Source organism: Puma concolor, chromosome E2 (genome assembly GCF_028749965.1).
Source record: "Puma concolor isolate L17-30 chromosome E2, mPumCon1.1.hap2, whole genome shotgun sequence".
Classification (NCBI taxonomy): Eukaryota; Metazoa; Chordata; class Mammalia; order Carnivora; family Felidae; genus Puma; species Puma concolor.
In genome coordinates, this window is record NC_141681.1 from 44,110,205 (window position 1) to 44,133,592 (window position 23,388).

Below are 23,388 nucleotides of genomic sequence, written 5' to 3' on the forward strand. Positions count from 1 at the left end.
AGGGAGACCCTAATCTAACTAAAAGAGATAAAAACTATAAATTATGGGGGCGCCTGGGTGGCGCAGTCGGTTAAGCGTCCGACTTCAGCCAGGTCACGATCTCGCGCTCCGTGAGTTCGAGCCCCGCGTCGGGCTCTGGGCTGATGGCTCAGAGCCTGGAGCCTGTTTCCGATTCTGTGTCTCCCTCTCTCTCTGCCCCTCCCCCGTTCATGCTCTGTCTCTCTCTGTCCCAAAAATAAATAAACGTTGGAAAAAAAAAAAAAACAAAACTATAAATTATGGTATGAAATGATGTCACTAAGGGCAAAGTGGACATTGCAGAAGAAAAGATCAGGAAACTGGAAGATGTAGCAGTAGAAACTATTCAAAATGAAACAGAAAATACTAAAAAAGAAAAAATTATCAATGAGCAGTGAGACAACTTCAAAAGAACTACTACACATATATGACTGAAGGCCCTGAAAGAGAAGTAGAGGGACAGAAAATCATTGGAAGAAATAATGACTGAAATATTTCCAAATTGGTGGAAACTATAAACCTACAGAACAAAGGAGCACAAGAAAATTTCACCAAGGCTGGAGCTTGGGAAAATGGTGGAATAGGAGGAAGCTGAGCTCATCCTGTCCCACATTTTCAACTTGGACCCAAAGACTGGCAGGAAAAGTCCACAACTGAATACAGGGAAGAAGCTGTATCTCAAAGGTTAGAAAGGTCAGAAAGGCGAAGGGAGGCTGCCTGAAGGAGGGAAGGAGCTGCCCTTGCAAAGAGGGCAGAGAAACAGGCCCTCACACCAGGGAGCTCACATGGGGGAAAACTAAGCCCCATAGCGTTTGGCTTTAAAAAACAGAGGGGCTGAGGTGAGCCTGGGTGTATCAGTCAGTTGAGCATCTGACTTTTTATTTTAGCTCAGGTCATGAACCCAGGGTCGTGGAATTGAGCCCTATGTTGGACTCCATGCTGAGCACGGAGCCTGCTTAAGATTCTCTCTCTCTCTCTCTCTCTCTCTCTCTCTCTCTCTCTCTCTCTCTTTCTCTGTCTCCTCCTGCCCTTCCCCACTTGTGTGCGCGTGCGCGCTCTCTCTCTCTCAAATAAAAAAAATAAAACAATAAAAACCAGAGGGGCTGAATTCTGTGAGTTTGTAAAACTAGTGGGACTTGGAACCTGGAGGTTTGGAGGTCAGCTAACTCAGCATTGGGGGAGCCAGGAAGGTGAGTGATAACTGGGTTGCTGCCCTTAAAAGGACATCAGCCTGCATGGAGAGACAACATAAAAATGGCAGTTTACACAATGCTGGGGGCAAATAGGAGACAGATCTGTTCATATTGATTTTGGAGTGTGTTAGGGGGACTTCTCCGAAAACAAGGGAGCTGGCACGTGCCATTTTCCTCCCTGTCCCCCTAGCATAAGCACAGAGACACCTGCAGGGAGCAGGGCTGCACAGAACTTGTTACCTAACCCACTAGCAGTGTGCCACACCCATGGATTCTCCTGAGGACTTGCCCATTCCAAGCTTACTAGCCTAGGCCCTGGGCTCAGGGGTTTAAATTTGTTAAAGCCATGAGCACCCTGCCCAGACTTCAAGTGCACATCCACCATGCCACATCCAGTTGTGTGCTCCAGCCACCCCCATGTTTTACCCAATCACACATGCCAGGGAAGTGTCCCATTCTGTGCCCAGCCACAACTCATGCCCCACCAGGAACCATCAGATGGCCCACCCAGTCATGTGCCCCGACCACCTTTGTGGGTTGTGACCAGTCATGCACCCTGTCACCAGTGTGCACTGTGCCGAGCCACCAGGTGCACAGGTGCTGCCGCACGCTGCACCCAGCCACCATGCCAGGCCCAACCACTGCACTCCACCTAGCTTCCCACCCCAGCCAATGTTGTGCACCATGCTCAGACTGGCACATCGAGCCACCACAGTGATTAGGGAGATCCTGCATAGGACTAGCGGCCCAGTGCAAATTTAGCTAATTTGCTCCCAAGTTCCTAGGCAGGTACTACCCCCAAGAGGTGGCCTGACTGGGTCCCACTAACACCACAGAGAACAAGCACAGCCCACAACAGGCAAAGTCAGTGTAGACAGCTGCACTGAAAAGAAAACTGACTCAGACACAGCAGCAGGGCATAAGCAACGCATGTAGGATACTCTCCTGAAGTGCCAGGTTCTGAACAGGAGACATTGCACTGTAGGGCACTCCAGGACCTCTTCTTCATAAAGTCATACTTTCAAGAGCAGAAGACACAGCTGACATTTTTTTAGCTTTTTTTTTTTTTAATGTTTATTTAATTTTGAAAGAGAGGGGGTGGGGAGGGGCAGAGAGAGAGGGAGACAGAAGTTCTGAAGCAGGCTCTGTGCTGAGAGCAGAGAGCCTGATGAGAGGCTTGAACTCACAAACCACGAGATCATGACCTGAGCCGATGTCAGACACTTAACCAACTGAGCCACCCTGGTACCCCTTTATCTGACTTTCTTAACACACAGGAACAGAAACACAGAAGCAGGCAAAATGAGGAGACAAATTTATCCCAAATGAAAGAATAAGACATGGCTATCTATAGCCAGAGATCTAAGCAAAACAGAATAAGTAAATGCCTGATAGAGAATTTAAACCAAAGATAAGGATACTCACTGGACTTGAGAAAAGAGTGGAAGACAGGAGTGAGACCCATAACACAGAGATAAGGAATAACAAAGCAGAGATAAAGGACACAATAAATGAAATGAGAGACACACCTGATGGAATGAAGAGCAGAATGGAAGAAGCTGAGGAATGAATTAGTGATCTGCAAGACAGAGTAATGGAAAGTAAGCTGAACAAAAGAAAGAGAAAAGAATTCTGTAAAATGAGGATAGACTTAGGGAACACAGTGACTCCATCAAACATGATAACACTTACATTATAGGAGTCCCAGAAGAAGGGAGAAGGGGGAAGAAAATGTATAGGAAGAAAGAGTAGTTGAAAACTTTCTTAATCTGGGGAAGGAAACAGATATCCAGATCCAGGAGGCACAGAGAACCCCATAAGATTAACAGGGGATTTGTCAGCAGAAACTTTCCAAGCCAGAAGGGAGTGGCAGGATATATTCAAAGCGCTGAATGGGGAATATCTTCTGCCAAGAAATGCTCTATCCAGCAAGGCTATTATTTGGGATAGAAGGAAAGATAGAAGAGTTTCCTAGAAAAACAAAAATTAGAGGAGTTCGTGATAGCCAAATCAGCTCTGCAAGAAATATTAAAAGGGATGCTTTGAGGGGAAAGGAGAGACCAAAACTGACAGTACAGAGGTAGGAAACAAGAGGAGTAAAAATGAGTATTTCTGTCACAGTCAAGGGAATCACAAAAAAGGATCTAAAATATAATAACATATACCTGAAATGTGGGGAGGAGAGGAGAAAAGAATCAGTTCGAACTTAAACAACTATCAATTTAATATAGACTACTATATGCAGAAGAAGTTATATATAAGCCTAGTGGTAACCATATGTCAAAAAACACTAATAAATATGAAAAAAATTTTTAAAAAATCCAAATATATCACTAAAGAAAATCAGCAAAACATGAAAGAGAAAACCAAGAAAGGATCAGAGAAAATCTACAGAAACCACCACAAAACAAGTAATAATATGTCAATAAGTACATATTTATCAATAATTATTCTGAATGTAAATGGGCTAAATGCTGCCATCAAAAGATATAGGTTGACAGAATGGATATAAAAACAAGACTCACCTATATATTGCCTACAAGAGACCCATTTTAGACCTAAACACACCTGCAAATTGAAAGTGAGAGGATGGAAAAACATGTAAAGTGCAAACAGATGTCAAAGCCAGAGCAGCAATACTTATTTTGGAAACTTTATTTTTTTTATTAAAAAATTTTATTTTTAACATTTATTCATTTTTTGAGAGACAGAGAGCACAAACAGGGGAGGGGCAGAGAGAGGGAGAGACACAGAATCTGAAGCAGGCTCCAGGCTCTGAGCTGTCAGCACAGAGCCTGATGTGGGGCTTGAACTCATGAAATGCAAGATCATGACCTGAGCTGAAGTCAGACGCTTAACTGACTGAGCCACCCAAGCGCCCCTATTTTGGAAACTTTAAAACAAAGACTGTAACAAGTGACAAGGACACTATAATAAAGAGGACAATCCAACAAGAAGATATAATAGTTGTGAATATTTATGCACTCAACATAGCAGCACCCAAATACATAAAAGAGTTTATAACAAACATAAAGGAACTAATTGACAATAATACAACAACAATAGGGGACTTTAACACCTCATTTACATGAATGGACAGTTATTCTAAACAGAACATCAGAAAGGAAACAATGGCTTTGAATGACAGACTGGAACAGATGGATTTAACAGGTATTCTCGGAAGATTCCATCCTAAAACAGAAGAATACACAATTCTTTTCAAGTGCACGTGGAAATTCTCCAGAATAGATCACATATTTAGCCCCCAAAATAAACCTCAATGAATTCAAGATAGAAACCATACCATGCATTTTTTCTGACTGCAGTACTATGAAACTAGAAGTTACCCACAAGAAAAAATCTGGAAAGACCACAAATACATGGAGGTTAAAGAACATGCTACTAAATAATGAATGGGTCAATCAAGAAATCAAAGAAATTAAAAAGTACATGGAAACAAATGAAAGTGAAAACACACTGGTCCAAAACTGCTGGGATGCAGCAAAAGTGGTTCTAAGATGGAAATTATAGGAATATAGGCCTACTTCAAGAAGCAAGAAAAATCTCAAACAACCTAACCTTGCAACCAAAGCATCTAGAAGGGAACAACAAACAACGTATAAAACCCACAGAAGGAAGGAACTAATATAGATTAGAGCAGAGAAAAAAGAGAACATCAATAAAACCAGGAGTTGGTTCTTTGAAAAAAAAAATCAATAAAATTGATAAGCCTTTAGCCAGACTTATCAAGAAGAGGAAGAACTCAAATAAATAAAATTACAAATGAGAGAAAAGTAAAAAACACCATCACAAAAATACAAACAATCATAAGAGAATTATTATGAAAAACTATATGCCAACAAATTGGACAATCTAGAAGAAATGGATAAATTCCTAGAAACATAAACTACCAAAACTGAAACAGGAGGAAATAGAAAATCTGAGCAGATTGATAACCAGCAAAGAAAATGAGTCAGTAAATCAAAAAAACTTCCAATAAACAAAAGTCCAAGACTAGATGGCTTCACAGGTCAAATCTACCAAACATTTAAAGAAGGATTAATATCTATTCTTCTGAACTATTCCCAAAAGTAGGAAAGGAAATAATACTTTCATATTCTTTCTGAGGCATTACCCTGATACAAAAACCAGATACACACACTGCTAAAAAAGAGTACAGGCCAATGCACAAATTCTCAATATAATACTAGCAAACAGAATCCAATAATACATTTAAAGAATCATTTACGACTCATCATCCGGAAATACAAATCAAAATTACAATGAGATGTCACACCTGTCAGGATGGCTAAAATTAACAACACAGGAAACAATGGGTGTTGGCAAGGATGTAGAGAAAGGGGAACCCTCTTAGTCTGCTGGTGGGAATGCAAACTGGTGCAGCCATTCTGGAAAACAGTATGAAGGTTCTTCAAAAAGTTAAAAATAGAACTACCCTATGACCCAGCAATTGCACTATTAGGTATTTACCTAAAGGATACAAAATACTGATTCAATGGGGTGCCTGGGTGGCTCGGTCGGTTGGGCGTCCGACTTCGGCTCAGGTCATGATCTCACGGTCCATGAGTTCAAGCCCCGCATCGGGCTCTGTGCTGACAGCTCAGAGCCTGGAGCCTGTTTCAGATTCTGTGTCTCCCTCTCTCTCTGCCCCTCCCGTTCATGCTCTGTCTCTCTCTGTCTCAAAAATAAATAAATGTCAAAAAAAAATTAAAAAAAAAAAAAAACAAAATACTGATTCAAAAGGATACAGGCACGCCAACATTTATAGCAGTATTATCAACAATAGACAAATTATGGAAACAGCCCAAGTGTCCATTGACTGTTGAATGGATAAAGAAGATGGGGATATATATATATATATATATATATATCCCCACACACACATATATACACACACACACACACACACATATATATATATATATATATATATATATATATATATATATATATATATACATATACATATATGTATATACATATATATATCCACACATATATACAATGGAATATTACTCAGCCATAAAAAAGAATAAAATTTTACCATCTGCAAAGATGTGGATGAAGCTAGAGTATTATGCTAAATAAAGTAAGTCAGATAAAGACAAATATCATATGATTTCACTCATATGTGGAATTAAGGAAAGAAAACAAGTGGATATAGTGGGGGGAAAGAGAGGCAAACCAAGAAACAGACTCTTAACTATAGAGAACAAACTGATGGTTACTGAGAACAAACTGATGGAGGGGAGGTGGTCGGGGGATGGGTTAAACAGGTGATGAGTATTAAAGAGGGTACTTGTGATGAACAGTGGGTGTTGTATGCAAGTGATGAATCACTAAATTCTACACCTGAAGCTAATATTACACTATATGTTAACTAACGAATTTAAATTAAAACTTAGAAAAAAATTAAAAATAAATTACTAATTCATTCTCTTATTAAAAAAAAGTTCACCATGACCAAGTGGGATTTATTCCTAGGTTGCAAGGGTGGTTTAACATTTGTAAATCAATCAATGTGATACATCACATCAATAAGAGAAAGGAAAAGAAACATACGATCATTTCAATAGATGCAGAAAATGCATTTGACAAAGTTCAACATCCATTCATGATAAAAACCCTCAACAAAATAGGTTTAAAGAGAACATACACTAACATAATAAAGCCCATATATGAAAAACCCACAGCTTATACCATCCTTAATGGGGAAAAACTGAGAGCCTTTCCCATAATATTAGGACAAGACAAGGATGTCCACTCTTACCACTTTTGTTCAACACAGTACTGGAAGTCCTAGCCACAGCAATCAGACAACAAAAAGAAATAAAAGGAATCAAAATAGGTAAGGAAGAAGTAAAATTTTCACTATTTGCAGATGATATGATACTATAGAAAACCTGAAAGTCTCCACTGAAAAACAGCTAGAACTGAGAAATGAATTCAGTAAAGTTGCAGGGCACAAATCAATTTACAGAAATCTGTTGCATTTCTGTACAATAATGAAGCATCAGAAAGAGAAATTGAGAAAACAATCCCATTTACAATTGCACCCAAAATAATTAGATGCTTAGGAATAAACCTAACCAAAGACGTGAAATACCTGTCCTCTGAAAACTATAAAACCCTGATTTAAAAAACTGAAGATGACACACAGACATGGAAAGACATTCCATGCTCATGGGTTGATAGAACAAATATTGTTAAAATGTCTGTGCTACCGTAAGCAATCCACACATTTTAGGTAACCCCATCAGAATACTAACAGCATTTTTCATGGAAGTAGAACAAACAATCCTAAGATTTGTATGGAATTACAAAAGACTCCAAATAGACAAACCAATCTTGAAAAAGAAAGACAAAGCTGGAGGCATCACAATTCCAGACTTCAATTTCTATTACAAAGCTCTAGTCAACAAAACAGTATGGCTGACACAAAAATAGACACATAGATCAATGGAACAGAATAGAAAATCCAGATATAAACCCACAATTATATGGTCAGTTTTAAAGAAGGAGAGAATATCCAATGGGAAAAAGACGGTCTCTTTAACAAATGGTGTTAGGAAAACTGGACAGCAACATGCAAAACAAAGAAACTAGACCACTTTCTCACACCATACACAAAAATAAAACCAAAATGGATTCCACACCTAAATGTGAGGAGTGAATCCAAGAAGAGAACACAAGTAACTTCTTTGACATCAGCCATGGCAACTTCTTTCTAGATATGTCTCTGAGGCAAAGGAAATAAAAGGAAAAAATACACTACTGGGACTACATCAAAATAAAAAGCTTCTGCACAGCAAAGGAAACAATCAACAAAACTGAAAAGCAGCTTTCGAAGTGGGAGAAGATATCTGCATATGACATATCCAAAATACATAAAGAACTTATAAAACTCAACACCCAAAGAACAAATCATCCAATTAAGAAATGGGAAGAAGACATGAACAGACATTTCTGCAAAGAAGACATACAGGTGGCTAATAGACACATGAAAAGATGGACATCTTCACTTATCATCAGGGAAATGCAAATCAAAATTACACTGAAATATCACCTCAACAACACAAGAAACAACAGGCTTTGGTGAGGATGTGGAGAAAATGAGTGCACTTTTTTTTTCTCTTAAAAAAAATTTTTTTTAAAACGTTTATTTTTGAGACAGAGAGAGACAGAGCATGAATGGGGGAGGGTCAGAGAGAGAAGGAGACGCAGAATCTGAAACAGGCTCCAGGCTCTGAGCTGTCAGCACAGAGCCCGATGCGGGGCTTGAACTCACTGACTGCGAGATCATGACCTGAGCCGAAGTCGGACGCTCAACTGACTGAGTCACCTGTGCGCCCCGAAAAAAAAATTAATTTTTAAACTTACATCCAAGTTAGCATATAGTGCAACAATGATTTCAGGAGTAAATTCCTTAACACCCCTTACCCATTTAGCCCATCCCCCCTTCCCACAATCCCTCCAGCAACCCTCTGTTTGTTCTCCATATTTAAGAGTCTTTTAAGTTTTGTCCCCCTCTCGATTTTTATATTATTTTTGCTTCCCTTCCCTTATGCTCATCTGCTTTGGATCTTAAATTCTTCATATGAGTGAGGTCATATGATATTTGTCTTTCTCTGACTAAATTTCACCTAGCATAATACCCTCTAGTTCCATCCACATTGTTGCAAATGGCAAGATTTCATTCTTTTTGATTGCCTAGTAATACTCCATTGTATATATACACCACATCTTCTTTATCCATTCATCTGTCAATAGATATTTGGACTCTTTGCATATTTTGGCTATTATCGATAGCTCTGCTATAAACATTCAGGTGCATGTGCCCCTTCAAAACAGCACACCTGTAACCCTTGGATAAATACCTAGTAGTGCAATTGCTGGGTTGTAGGGTAGTTCTATTTTGAGTTTTTTGAGGAACCTCCATACCATTTTCCAGAGTGGCTACACCAGTTGGCATTCCCACCAGCAGTGCAAAAGAGATCCTCTTTCTCTGTGGATGATGCAAGTTCTAAGGCAGGGAGGTGGTGGTAGTGGCTGTGGGGTCTGACATATGAGAGAGGCACAGGTTAAAAAACAATGTGCACATGCAGAGAGAATATGAAATAATGTCAACAGGGCCCTCGTATTGGTGACAGGTGAGTGTCCAGGGCTGTCCCAGAGCAACTCAGAGCAACAGACCATAGGAAAGAAAACTAAATATTACAAAAAGAACCTCAGAGGAGGACATTTCAAGAATAGCCCATGAGCTACGTAAGTATTAACAATGATGTCAGTAACTATAATTCCTAGACTAGGCAGATATAGGGATATATCAGCTAAAAAAGGGGATCAGAACCTGGGGCAGAGAGGCCACCTGGCCAGCGAGGGAAAGCAAGGTGGGATCCAAAAGGTTGACTGCAAGATTCCTGACCCCTTCCCTCCTGCAAGGCTTTGTGGCAGCTGGTAATGGGGCTGCATGAGAAGAGGATAGGGCAGTGCAAATAACTCCCCAACAACCAGAGCACCTACCCAGGGAACTGGGGAAGGAAGCACTGTGCATGGTTCTGACTAATCTGTCCCACAGGGAAAAGGGAAAGGCAGAGCCTGGCCTGAAGCACTGGGGTGGATATGAGAGTCTTACCTAGAGAGGCCATAATGCCAAGTTTTTCAGCATCATCACACTGCAATATATGATTTTCTAAGCCTCCTCTGGGGGAGCCTATTCCTCCAGGAAAAATACACAGCCATGTCCTCACAGGTTACACTGCCTGCCATGATGGGAGAGCTGAAGCCATGAACAGTATCTCTCCCAAAGACCCCCAATCCATCTCCCTACATATTGACACCATGCTCAACATTCTCCCAAGCTGCACAACTCACATGAGTTATCACCCTGGTGCCAATGAGACCTCATGCATCATTAATTCCTGTGTCTGTGTCTGGCCCTCAGCAACATTAGGCAGGTGGGCACATAGACATCATTTAAGCTTTGGGCCTGCCATGCAGGGCTCCACCCATCCTGCCAGGCAATTCCCAGAAGATCTTCAAGATGGTGCCTCCTAAATCCAACCACACTTGGGTCCCTTCTTCACCTTTAATTCCCCAATGCCCAGGCCCTGGTAACATCAGTTTATTCTCTCTCCACACACACATTCAGATGGTACCTCTCTCATATTTCCAGACCCACAGCCACCACCACCACCTCCCTGCCTCATGCCATAAATCTCTCCTTGGCCTCTCTATGTGTTATTCACCACATGACATCAAGGTTGTGCTTGGCAAATATAAGCAGGATTCAGTACCATTCCAGACCTTCAATGGCTCCCACTGTCAAGGGTAGCCATGAATAACGGCATGAAACCCTTACTTGTTGGCCCTGTTGCTTGTTCCTCAGTCATTCAGAACCATATGATTCAATACTTGGGAAGATCAGGACTAAGTGCCCAGAGGCCCAAGTAAACAGGGAAGTTGACATGGTTTCCAAGTTTGTGGGATAAGCTGATAGGTCATTATTTACTTCTAATTCCCAGGAACCAGGGCCTCACTCTTTCTCCTGTCTTCCTGCTGGCTTCAGGATAGTCAGGCACAGTTACAAATGTGTGAATGTGATATAGCCCAGACGTCCAGCTCAGGGGCAGTGGGTCCCATTCCTCATCGAGACCCCATCAGCATGACCGGAAACTACATTCCCCAAGGGAGCACTAAATCATGTTAAAGTGAAAAAACAGGGGCGCCTGGGTGGCGCCGTCGGTTAAGCGTCCGACTTCAGCCAGGTCACGATCTCGCGGTCCGTGAGTTCGAGCCCCGCGTCAGGCTCTGGGCTGATGGCTCAGAGCCTGGAGCCTGTTTCTGATTCTGTGTCTCCCTTTCTCTCTGCCCCTCCCCCGTTCATGCTCTGTCTCTCTCTGTCCCAAAAATAAATAAACGTTTGAAAAAAAAAAAAAAATTAAAAAAAAAAAATTAAAAAAAAAAATAAAGTGAAAAAACAAAACTACTAGGGTCAAGGAAGCAAACTCGAGCACAAAAGAGAAAATGTAGTGAAGATAACACTGCACAATCTTTTATTAGCCACAACTCTTTCACATGGCTCCATACCACATGTAAGAGAAGCTGGAATGTTTGTCCTCCTGAGCATCCGAAAAGAGAAAATGGGATGGTGGTGGGGCATTTTGTCAGTTTGTAGGACAAGCCATCAGTGTAGTCATCAGAGAGTCATTTTTTTATTCCTCCAGTGCCTCAACACTCTCAGCTGTGGACTTTGCTCTCTGACCTTATGTCAAATTGGAATGTTAATCTTTCCAAATAGCAGTTAAGTAATAAGCATCTTTTTAAATGGAAAAATGGGGCGCCTGGGTGGCGCAGTTGGTTAAGCGTCCGACTTCAGCCAGGTCACGATCTCGCGGTCCGTGAGTTCGAGCCCCGCGTCAGGCTCTGGGCTGATGGCTCGGAGCCTGGAGCCTGTTTCCGATTCTGTGTCTCCCTCTGTCTCTGCCCCTCCCCCGTTCATGCTCTGTCTCTCTCTGTCCCAAAAATAAAATAAAAACGTTGAAAAAAAATTAAAAAAAAAAAATAAATGGAAAAACACATTTTTGTTGGTAAGAAACCATATCAAATATCAGACATTTTGCTAATTTTCATTCTGCTTTGCTTCAAAAACTCATGTAAAAACATATCACACATTTCTAATGAAATAATAGGATAGCATACTACTTTTTTCACACTTTATTTTAGGTGAACCATATGAAATTATCATTCATTTAGGTCAAAAAGAGCCAAATATCTGCAATTTCATTTTGCCCAACCTAATAAACTAAGCACTTCCCAATTTGAATACTTTAGTTATGATCTTGATACCAGTGAATATTCTCTTTTAATAGAATCATGTTTTCCAAAGTCAAGTATTTTAAAAGCTTTCAACTACTTTATGCTCAAGCAGTGCTAATATGCTTGGCTATGCCTTTTACATTCCTGCCTCAGCCTGCATTTCCTTTGTGTGGAGCCTAAATATCACCCAGAAGCGAAAGCTTGGGGTCTTTTCAGGTGTTTTCTAAGCATGCACTTGCCCTGGGAATGTACATGGCCTTCTAGATTCTCTGCTATATGTGGGAGCTTTTCAAAGCCCTTAGTCCTCCTTGTACCTCCTTCTCCAACTGGCTTCTTCCTAGAAATTCTGCTCTGTCTACTGCTTCCAATGTTTGTTACCTCTATCCATGGCAGCAGTGGCTAGTATATGCTTTTAGTTGTTTTTGGCAAGTGTTGCTTGGAAGGCTGTTCCAGCCCTGAGAAAACCCCAAGTCTGCCAAAAGAAAGGCAAATAAACCCCTGTGTCAAACCCTCTGAGAGCTTCAGGGGGGTCAAAAACACAACCACAATTCTTTGAGAATGGATCCATATTGCCCCCTTCTTAGCAAAAACTCCCATCCCTCTCTGTCAATAGAAGCGAAGTTGACATCAACCAGAAAGTGTTGCATTCCCCAAATTTCCATTGTCTGAAGGATCCCTATGGAGAACAGCCAAGACCAGCTGATTAACAATATTGTCTGTGGGTCTCAGGTTGTCTCTAGTAAACATACTCATGTTATAAAAAGAAGGGTGAAGTTTCTCAGGATTCCAGCTTTCACCTAAGTGAGGAAAATAATCCACGTTTCTAAAATGGTCAAATCCATCACATTAATATCTAGGGAGTATGGATTTTAATTTTACTCATTGAAATCTAGAGGAAAATCACAATATCATACTAACGTCTTCCTTATTCCCTTAATGCTTAACCCACGTTTCCCATTTAAAATTAACATTGATAATCTGTCCTGAACCATGCAAACACTTATTCATTGAAGTAATATCTCTAAAGTGAAATAAACTATAAACTACTGAAATGTTCAACAACAGGGAGTCTGCTGAATGAACAAAGCCTCATTCACACAGTATACTGCTCAGTACAGAAATTTCAAGCCATTATAAAAGCAGGAGATGGGCAGGGGGAGAAGAGAAAGAAGAAAAAGATGAAGGAGGAGGAGGAGGAGGAGTGGAAGTTGTTGTTAATACGCTGCACTACAGTCTTTCCATTTTGCAACTTCTTTTCTAAGGAAGCAGAAAATGAGATGTTTTTGGGTTTCCTTACATAAAAAGAAACAATTTCAAAAACAAATAAAATTAAAAGCTTATATTGGAGAAAGTTAAAAGCTTATATTATACATATAATTGACATAATTATTGAACATATATTGAACATAATGAGCTCGGCTCCCCATTTCCAGGCATTCACCTCCTGATTCCCCCGGGATCCGCTGTGAGTTAGCTCCTCCTGACGCAGGAAAATTCAGTGTGCAACACGTCCAGTCTCTACTAGTCCACTGCATTTACGACCAGGAGCCCTACCCCCAATTCTGAGCCTTTCCTTGAGCCTAGGAGCCACCCCTCAGTCACATTTGGAGGCCCTGATGGGCAGTAGCAGAGAGGCACTCTCCCCAGTGTCTGTCTTTACCAGTCGATCCGTAACTGGTTTCGCAGTTACCTGCTTTCCAGCGTTCAGGAAGGACCTCAGCCACCTGGGCTTCCAAGCAAGCCTGCCTTTGCCTCTGATGAAACTGATATGGCCACAAAGCCCCTCCCAGGGTCCGTGTGACATGCCCCCCCACCCCCTCGCCGATAGATTTGCTAGCTCTCACCCTATGGGCAATCTGGCAGTCCCAGTACAAGCTCCAGATTTAACCTCTACTGATGCACAAACCCCATCGAGTATTTACAAACAAATTGGCAAAAGCCGTGGAAGACCTACAGTCCCAAAACCATAGAGCAGTGGCTTCAAACTTTCTCGAAAAAAGCCCGATAATACATATATATTATAGCTTTGTGGATGACAGATCTCTGTCACATATTTCTCTCTCTCTCTCTCTCTCTCTCTCTCTGTGTGTGTGTGTGTGTGTGTGCGCGCGCGCGCGCGTGCAGGGGTGTTACAACTAAAGTTGCCAGCACGGTTCTTAGCTCTGGGGTCTTACAAACACAGGCCATGTGTGGAATCTAGCCCACAGGCCTCAGTGTTATCCTAGGTACCAAATATTGCCGAGAGAAAATTCCAAAGCCCTGAATAGATGGAGATACAGAGCATCTTTGCCGCCTGGATAAATTAGCGTTAGTAAACTGCCGAGTCGGACTAGGATTCCGAAGCCTGGTCTATGGACTGATTCTAAGAACTGTCGGTGCCTTCCGGGCAGGAGTTCCCGGGGCAGGGGACCCTGGGCCCCTCCCCCTCCCCCATGCGCACCCCTGTCCCTGCACCTGGGAGAAGACGCCTCACTGACAGCCGCGGGGTTTGCTGCGCGACTCAGTTCCGGGAGCAATCTGCCACCGAGATGTTCTGACCACGCGTGGCCCCGCCCTCATCTTCTGAGAGACAGAGGCCCGGTGTGCCCAAGGCGCACTTGCAAGTACCCCCGAGTTGGCCCTCCGGGGCGCTCATCCATCACTCGTGTGCCCCGGCGCCGAGCGCCCTAAGGACCATCGAAACAGAACACAACGAAGTCATTCGTGACGTGCGCGTGACGAGGACTCGCCAGGATCTGATGGTTCCAGGTGTGCCAGGCAGCCCGGGTCAAGCCCTGGCAGGGCCGCCACCACCTGGGCGAGCCGAGGCAAGTTCTGGGCCTTGAAGACCGTGTGCCCACATGCGTAGAGCTAAGTGAAGAGGCCCTGCCCTCCGGGACCGGCTGACGTGGGGGCGGCGGGCGGGCAGGTCGGGGCACCTGGGTGCCACCTCAGGATCCCGGCGGCGCAGCTGCGGGTGCCGCGGGCTCAGCTTCCCCGGGCGGCCGCGCCGCCGCCGGCTCCGGGATGCCGGGCCACCCCGTGAAGCATCTGGAGGTGGCTGTCCCGGGCCCTGGGCCACCCGCACGCGGCGGCGGGGCGCCGGCCTAACTGCTGTCCTCCGCGGCGGCGCTTGGAGAGACGCGCCCGGGGGCTCTGGCGCCCGGGGCGCTCTGTCCCGTGTCGCTCAGCACCTGGACGCTGGCCCCGCTGCCGCCTGCCCGTCGGCCTGGGGCTCTCCCTCCCGGGGCCAGCTCCCCCACGTCCCCGCATCCGGCCGAACCTGGCTGGCCCCGCCGCTGAGCCCGGTCCCCCATCGGAGGGTCCCGGCTGCCGGGACTCGCGTGCGACAGGCGCCGCCCTCGGGGATCCAAGGGAAAGGGTGGAGGACCCAGGGAGCTGAGGCGGCGGTTGGGCGCCCACGCCGCGGTCGTGGCCGGTCCCACCGAGCGAGGCGACGCCTGGTCCCTCCAACTGCAGCCCGGTGCGCGCGGCCAGAGGCTACCGAGTCCCGCGGGGCCAGACCGTTGGCCTCGCCCTTTGCCCTCGTCGACTTTTCTGGAGCCCGTGCGTGGCCCGCTGCGCGCCCGTTCTCTGTCACCCGGCCCGGTGGCCCTCGCGAGCCTGGGGCGAAGGGCGCGCTGGCCGCCGAGGGGTCGCAAGCTAGGACACCCCGCTGACTTTTCTACAGAGTCCAGGGATTCGCCCGCAAGCGGACGGCTCTTCGTGACACCTTGTGCAGGCAGCTCCCCCGCCCGCCGGTGCCCCCCAGTGTCCCCATGGATCCTGGGTCACCCCTGTCCCGCCCCTCACCTCGGATGCTTGCAGCCTCCTGGGCCTGCACCCCTCGCTGTTGGGTCGCCCCCCAGAGGCCGTATCTGACCCCGCGGCCCCGCGGCTCCCCTCGGGGTCCCTGCTCGGTGAGCAGGCGGGACTCCCAGAGAGAAGCCACTGTGTCTGCTGGCACCTCCAGTGTGTTCGCCGCTCAGGAAGGATAAAGATCCTTCCCCAAGGGCGCAAATACTCTCCTCGGCCAGCCCTCCTGCCCCACCGGGGGAGAGGAACTTCTATGAAGCTCTGCTGTCCCAGTCACTCTCCCAGACCCTCGTCCAAAGGAGGCTGACCTGAGAGACACATGGAAGGGCGAGGACGAGGATGAAAAGTGGCAGTGGCAGTGGCAGGATGATGAGAGAGGGGCCACACCAGAGCTGGAGCGCATCCCATCCACGTCTAAGTCCTTGGAGACCACATCTTTCTGGTGAACTCCTGGCTTTAGGGAAACCTCCATTTCTAAGAATACTCTGTGGTAAGGGTAGATGAATTCCAGACCATGGGTCAGGTATATGTGTCATCTCCGGACCCTCCAAAAGCTCATCACATGTCCGGAGATGACAGCCAAGGAAGAATTCTAGAAGACACCTTTGGTGCAAAAAGGTGATTGTATTAAAGCACAGGACCGGGCCCGTGTTGGCAGGAAGGGCTGCAGTGGGATTGTGTAGAAAGGCTGGTTATATACCATGGATTTGAGGGAGGTAAAGTCAAAAGGAAAGTTTCCAAGGACTTTCATATGCTAAAGACTCAGAGATCAGTGCAGGCCTGCTGTTGCCAAGCTAAGGTTGTTTTTCCTCTAGCAAAGCATTAACATCAAGTAGGTAGGGAGTCCCTGGAGAAATGTTTTCCTCTGCCAGCCTCAAGTATTTGTCAATGGGCCCCAGGTTATAAGGAAATTCAACACTGTCTGCCATTCCCTTCTTGCCTTTGTTCCCTACATCACTCTGGAGGGGAGGGTGAGGTTGGGGCTCCAGGAAACTGAGTCTATAGGGCTCTGGAGATCTGCTGGCTGGCCATTGATAAGATTGCCTTTTTCTTGTAATTTACTAAGATATGTGTAAACTAATGAAGACCCCCCCTCCCCCCACCCGTCCTGCAGGACCGTGATCTCTATCAGTTAAGCATTTGTTTTCTTTCCTTTCCTTTGGTCTTGGGCAGCCAGGAGTGACTAAGGGATATCACACAGATCCCACCTGTGGGGGAGGGGTGTGCGAGCTTGTATGTTGCCCTCATCCTGCCTTATGCTCCCTCATCATATATATATATCTGTATATATACATATACACACATATATATATATTCCTTTTTAGACAAATTACAAGAACAAAAAGAGATTCACATTCTTTTTAAAATTTTACTTTTCATTTTATATGTATGTTTAACATCTTTAAATGTGAAAGGAGGGACCTACACCGGCCGACTCCATCTTGTTCTGTGTCCTCCACCTTGACCACACCTCCTCGCCTTGAGTAACCTCCCCCTCACCCCTTGAAACTTCCAGATCAAAACATGCCCAGCGACCTAGGTAATAGGACTCCGACCCTTCCCCAGCCAATCGGCCGAGGCCATGACCCTTCCCCGGCCAATCGGCTGAGGCCACAGCCATTACCTCACCAACTGTCCCTAGACCCCTATAAAACCTTTGTGCTTTTGAAACTCGCTCTCTCTCCCCAGCATCTCACCGCTGCTTCGGTGCAGGTAGGGGATTGAGCTGGAGCTAGCTCGAATAAAGGCTCTTTGCTTTTGCATGGGACTCAGCTCCCTGGTGGTCTTTGGGGATCAGGAATTCTGGGCATAACAAAATGCTCTTAAAAACATTTTCAATATTCCACCATTCTCATTTCACTTTTAAGTGGCTTTCTTTTTTTGCTGAGTTAGATTACATTCTCGGGCTGTATTTAGGAAGTGGCCATCATTGTCATGAAGATGCTTTCCTTGCTGGTGGTAATGATGTGAAATGTTCAGGTCTGGAGCAAATGGTCAACAAAGAATTCTTGCAGGGTTTTCGGTGCAAAAAGGGAGGTTTTAGGAAAGCACAGGGACAGGACCGTTGGGCAGAAAGAGCTGCACTGGGTTGTGTGAAGTGGCCCATTATATACTTTCAAGTCGCGAGGGGGTTAGGGATAGCAGAAGTGTAACGAATTTGGAAGGAAAGTTTCCAGGTGCTCACTGGTGTTAGGAAAAGGTCATTTATTACTTTCTAGAAACACTTCAGTCATGAGATACTTCAGATGTATGTCAGTGGACCATATGCTTGGAGGATGATTGCTAACATACATCTGGGGGAGGGTGGGTAGAGATAAAGGAAGTTTCCAAGGGAATTTTTATTATGTTAAAAGAGACTTACAGGATCCAGGAGGTTGGACTAATGTTAAGCTAAGATTGCTTTTTGCCCTTAGCAAACTATTAACATCCAGGCAGCTGAGTTCCTAGAAGGTCACTGTCTGTCGTCTCAAGGACTCGTCAATGGGCTGTAAGTTGTAAGACTGTTCAATTGTTTTTCTTCTGCCTTTGTTTTCCACATCAGTAAATGTGGCCTGGAAGCTGGAAACAGGAGGAGGAAGAGGTGCTTCGTGAGCGTCCCCTGGGCCCTGGGCAGGGCTTCCCAATCCCCTCAGAGGAGCAACCACAGCCCCCTGACAGACCCCTTCTCTCCTGTTCCTCAGAGCTAGTTTGCCTCTGGCACAACGGAACAATGGCCAAGGTACACAGAACATTAGACCTGCTTTCTTCAAACTTAAAACACGGTGAAGGCAAATCATTCCAGGTAGAGTCCACATTAAAAAAAAGTTTTTTTGTTTATTTGTTTTTGAGACAGAGAGACAGAGCATGAACGGGGGCGGGTCAGAGAGAGAGAGACACAGAATCTGAAGCAGGCTCCAGGCTCCAAGCTGTCAGCACAGAGCCCCACGCGGGGCTCAATCACACGGATCGTGAGATCATGATCTGAGCCTAAGTCGGATGCTTAACCAACTGAGCCACCCAGGCACTCTGGTAGAGTCTACATTGTTAACAATAGATGGCTTTCACACTTTACAAAAGCAACCAATGTTTTGGCTAAAGCCCAACATGAGAAATGAGAAGGGATAGAGCCACAACCCTGTTCCTTTGCAGCTGAGTTGTGGGGTCATGTAATGCCCCAGATTTCGAATCCGAGAGACCACCAAGGAGCCGATACCGATGCAAGCGCACGAGGGTTTATTTGCAAGCTCGAGCTTGGGCCCAAGTATACCCGACACAGCGGAGCAGGGACTTGGACCCCTAGGTTAAGAGGCGTAGCAGTTTTATAGGAGCCAGTGGCCAATGAGATTGTAACACACACAGAAAGTTGCATAGTCATGTCAGTCCACACGCAGGTGGCCAATTGAATTACAATTTACCGTATAGTAACTGAACTAGCCTATCACTCTGGTCAGAATTGGTGTGCAAGTTTGGTGATCAAAAGGCGGGGTTTACATTCTTTGGCAGTTAGGGGTTTTATATTCCTATATGAGCCGGTTTCCAGTAAGGGTGTGCTCAGCGGCTTGACTAGGGTGGGGGAATGTCTTAGGCAATAAGTAGGTCATGTGGGGGTTATACATGAGATGGTGGGTGTAGCACAAAATGGAATTAGTTTTGCTCTGCTTGTCCAGGGGTAGGGGATTTTTGTTAAATTCTTTGTGTCCCACAGTCAGAGGTGGGCATGATGTCTCTGGGGGTAGACAGGGCTTGAAAGGTCTGAGAGGCCAGCTCTGGGAACCCCCTCCACTCTGAAGATGTGGCTGCAGGACAGAGGGAGGAAGGGGACAGGAAGACCTGAGAGCAGGATTTCCTTCTGCCACAGGGTCTGAAGCTCCACTAGCCCCACAGGGACACTGCAAGTTTGCATTAGGGACAAAATACGTTCCGAATGATCTTAGGGAAAATTGGTTACTCAGCAGTGGCACAGAAAAACATACAATTTAGAATTAGAGTTTAAAAGCAAGAAAGGGCTATTGGTGACTTCCCTCTGTGTTTCACATGTGAAAGGGAAAAAAAGCAGGGCAGGGAAATGCAGGATTTCAGGCTCTGGATGAAGGACAGTGAAATCCCTTCTAAGAGGTTTCCATGACAATTACCATCTAAAAATACACATATTTTCAGAAAATAGGGAACTAGCAAGTCCCCAAAGTTACTAAATTGCTACCTTGAGTGTGGGGCTAGGCAAGCAGGGAGGGCATGGGGGAAGTCAGGAGAGACCTGCTTTGCTCCACTGGACAGACAGCAGCGCTGTGGGGTGAAGAAACCAAACGTGAGGAAAGGGGACCTTTGTGTGGTTCTGTGGTCTGCCCCCGCCTGCATCCTAAAGGGACTCTTCAACCTCACAGGTTGTTTTCAGCTTCTGAAATGAGATAATTTGACTTAAAGCTGAAGACTTTTACCTACTGGTTCAGAGAAAATATTTGCAAATCATGTACAGTAAAACCTTGGCTTTCCCTGTCCAGCCTGCATTACCCAGTTGTAGCAAAAATATTAAGCTGGTTTACCTAAAATCCCCTACACTCAATATCCAATCAAATTCCTTATCCCCCCCAATCTACCAGGTTCTATCCAATCAACTTGGTCTGCCTTCAATAAGACTCCTATTAAGTCTATTCTGCCAGAATCCCTCTTACCCTTGATATTTCCTGTCAGTAATTTTCTACTCACTGACCTCCACCCTGTTTGGATATTCTTTTAGGGTACCCAGCTGCAATTTCAACATGCACGCATAGGTTTCCTCCCCACAACACCAAGCAATTTTCAGCTCAACTCTGCCACAGTCTACCTGGAGATAGCAACAGACTCCACAGGTTAAGGGTTCAGTCCTACAAGACACCTTCCACCCCCCACCGCAGATGTCTTTTGACCACCTGCCTACACACTGAAGTTTCCAAGAACCTCCTCCTTAGGTTTTTTTAATTTCTTAGAGCAGCATGGAAAACTCAGGGAAACACTCCCTTGCATTAACCAGTTTATTAAAAGATGTGATAAAAGATTCGAATCTGTCTCAGACTTTGAGCCTGGAGTTCTCTCTTGTCCAGCCAGAAAGCAGATGCAGAATTAAATGTGAGAGGGGCTAATGTCCAGGTAGAGACAAGAGCCCTGAGTAAGGGTCCTTCCTCCTCTTTTATTTGGATCAGAAGGCTAACAAACATGGTGGACAATGAAACAGTTATCATTAACAGCTATCACACACTCAAGTATGTGAAAGAGGGTTTTGAAGATACGCGGTGTTAGGGGTTTGGGTCAATACAAAACAAGATCCCAGCGCCAAGCAGATGGCTGTTTATGGCAGGCACTGGACACCAGGCGCCTTGTCTGTTATCTTAACTTGCCTAGGGGATAAGACAGAACATGCTACCTCAGGGTCAATGAGGCACCTTTCTTTTGCAGATTAGCTCCGCTCTGGGCAATTTCACCCTACTGTGGTGGTCTATTACCCTGTTTAGCTATTCTGGATGCTTTTGTCCTAAGCCTTGTTAACCCACTGGTGCAAGCTCAGGGAATTCTTGAACTTATTTCCCACATGAATCAACAGCTAGATGAAGAAATACATAGAGGGAGGTCTGGGGAAAGGGTGTGGAGCTCTCATGCCTTCTCTAGGCCCACCATTCTTCCCAAACCTCCACCTGTTCACCAACCGGGAAGCTCTCTAAACCCAGTCCTTTTGCTTTTAGGGAGGCCTCATCGATAGTCACTATTGACTAAATCATTGGCTGATTCAACTTCCAGCCTCTCTCCCCTTCCCAGAGGTGGGGGTGGGGCAGGGCTGAAAGTTCCAGTTCCCTGATTACAGGGTTGGTTTTCCTGTCAACTAGCCCTGCCCTTGGATGGGGTCTAAAAGTCACCATCATTAATAACAAGACACCCCTTTTTACGTGTATGGCTCTAAGGAGTTTTTAGGAACTGTGGATGAAGAGTAAACATAACAGAAATATATATATGTGTGTGTACATATATAAACACACACACATATATATACACATGATTTGAATGATGAAATATATATATTTTTTTAATGTTTATTTTTGAGAGCGAGAGAGAGGGAGACAGGGAGTGAGTGGACGAGGGGCAGAGAGAGAGAGGGAGGCACAGGATCCAAAGCAGGCTCCAGGCTCTGAGCTGTCAGCACAGAGACCCATGTGGGGCTCCAATGCAGGAACTGTGGGATCATGTCCTGAGCCACAGTCAGATGCTTAACCAACTGAGCCACCCAGGTGCCCCTGAAATATATATTTCTTTATAAATCATTATATTACAGCTATAAATCCTGACTTTGACTTGTATTCAGAATTGAGCCCAGTTCCATTGAGTCTGAAGTCTAGTGTCCCTATTGCAATAGTTCCTGAAGAAAATTTGTTTTTACTACTTAAAGCAGTCTGGTTCTGGTTTGTTTTGGTTTGCTTGTCTTTTTAAATTTATTGTCAAATTGGCTTACATACAACACCCAGTGCTCATCCCAACAAGTGCCCTCCTCCTCAATGCCCATCACCCACTTTCCCCTCTCCCCCACCCCCCATCAACCCTGTTTGTTCTCTGTATTTAAGAGTCTCTTATGGTTTGCCTCCCCCCCTTGTTTGTCTTTGTTTTTAACATACGTAAGCTTATGAATTAAGAAATATTATCAGGATAAGACAGTGTTGCTCCTGGATTGGAAATAGACTGGGAAGTGTTCTGTTTGAACCAGTGGCCCAGCACAACCCTTGCGTTATACCCAGAATTCGTGATCCCCAAAGACAGCCAGGGAGCCGGGTCCGATGCAAAAGTAAAGAGCCTTTATTCGAGCTAGCTCGAGCTCAATCCCCTACCTGCACCGACGCAGCGGTGAGATGCTGGGGAGAGAGCGAGTTTCAAAAGCACAAAGGTTTTATAGGGGTCTAGGGGCAGTTGGTGAGGTAATGGCTGTGGCCTCAGCCGATTGGCTGGGGAACGGGTCGGAGTCCTGTTACCCAGGTCGCTGGGCGTGTTTTGAGCTGGGCATGTTTTGATCGGGAAGTTTGAAAGGGAGAGAGGGAGGTTACTCAAGGGGAGGAGGCGTGGTCTGAGGTTTCTGTGATTTTCCCAGAAAAGGGGCCATGTCGGGACATTATCACTCAAGGTGGAGGACACAGAACAAGATGGAGTCGGTCGGCATAGGTCCGCTCTTTCATTCCCCCCTTGTCATGTAGCTTGCGGACCCAATCATGGGACCGGCTGCATTTCTATTTTGTAATCTGGGAGCGTATGGTGACAAGGGGAACAGTTTGGAGGTCTATGCAAAGTTCTGGGAACCAAGTGTCCCTGGGGTGGCTCTGGGAGGTCTGATTAAGTATTGTCTCCGAGCTGGTGTCTATGATCTGCCAGGTGATATCTTGGGGGGCATGGGGACTCCCGGCAGCATGAGCAGTGACAAGCAGAGCTAACAGAGTTACCAATATTAGGTGGGTCGAATGCGCTGTAGCTTGAGCTTGAGTGGGTTGTGTTGGTCCCGATTGACGGCCCATCACGTGATGAAGTCCTTCTGGATCGAGGAGGGGTCCGCTGGCCG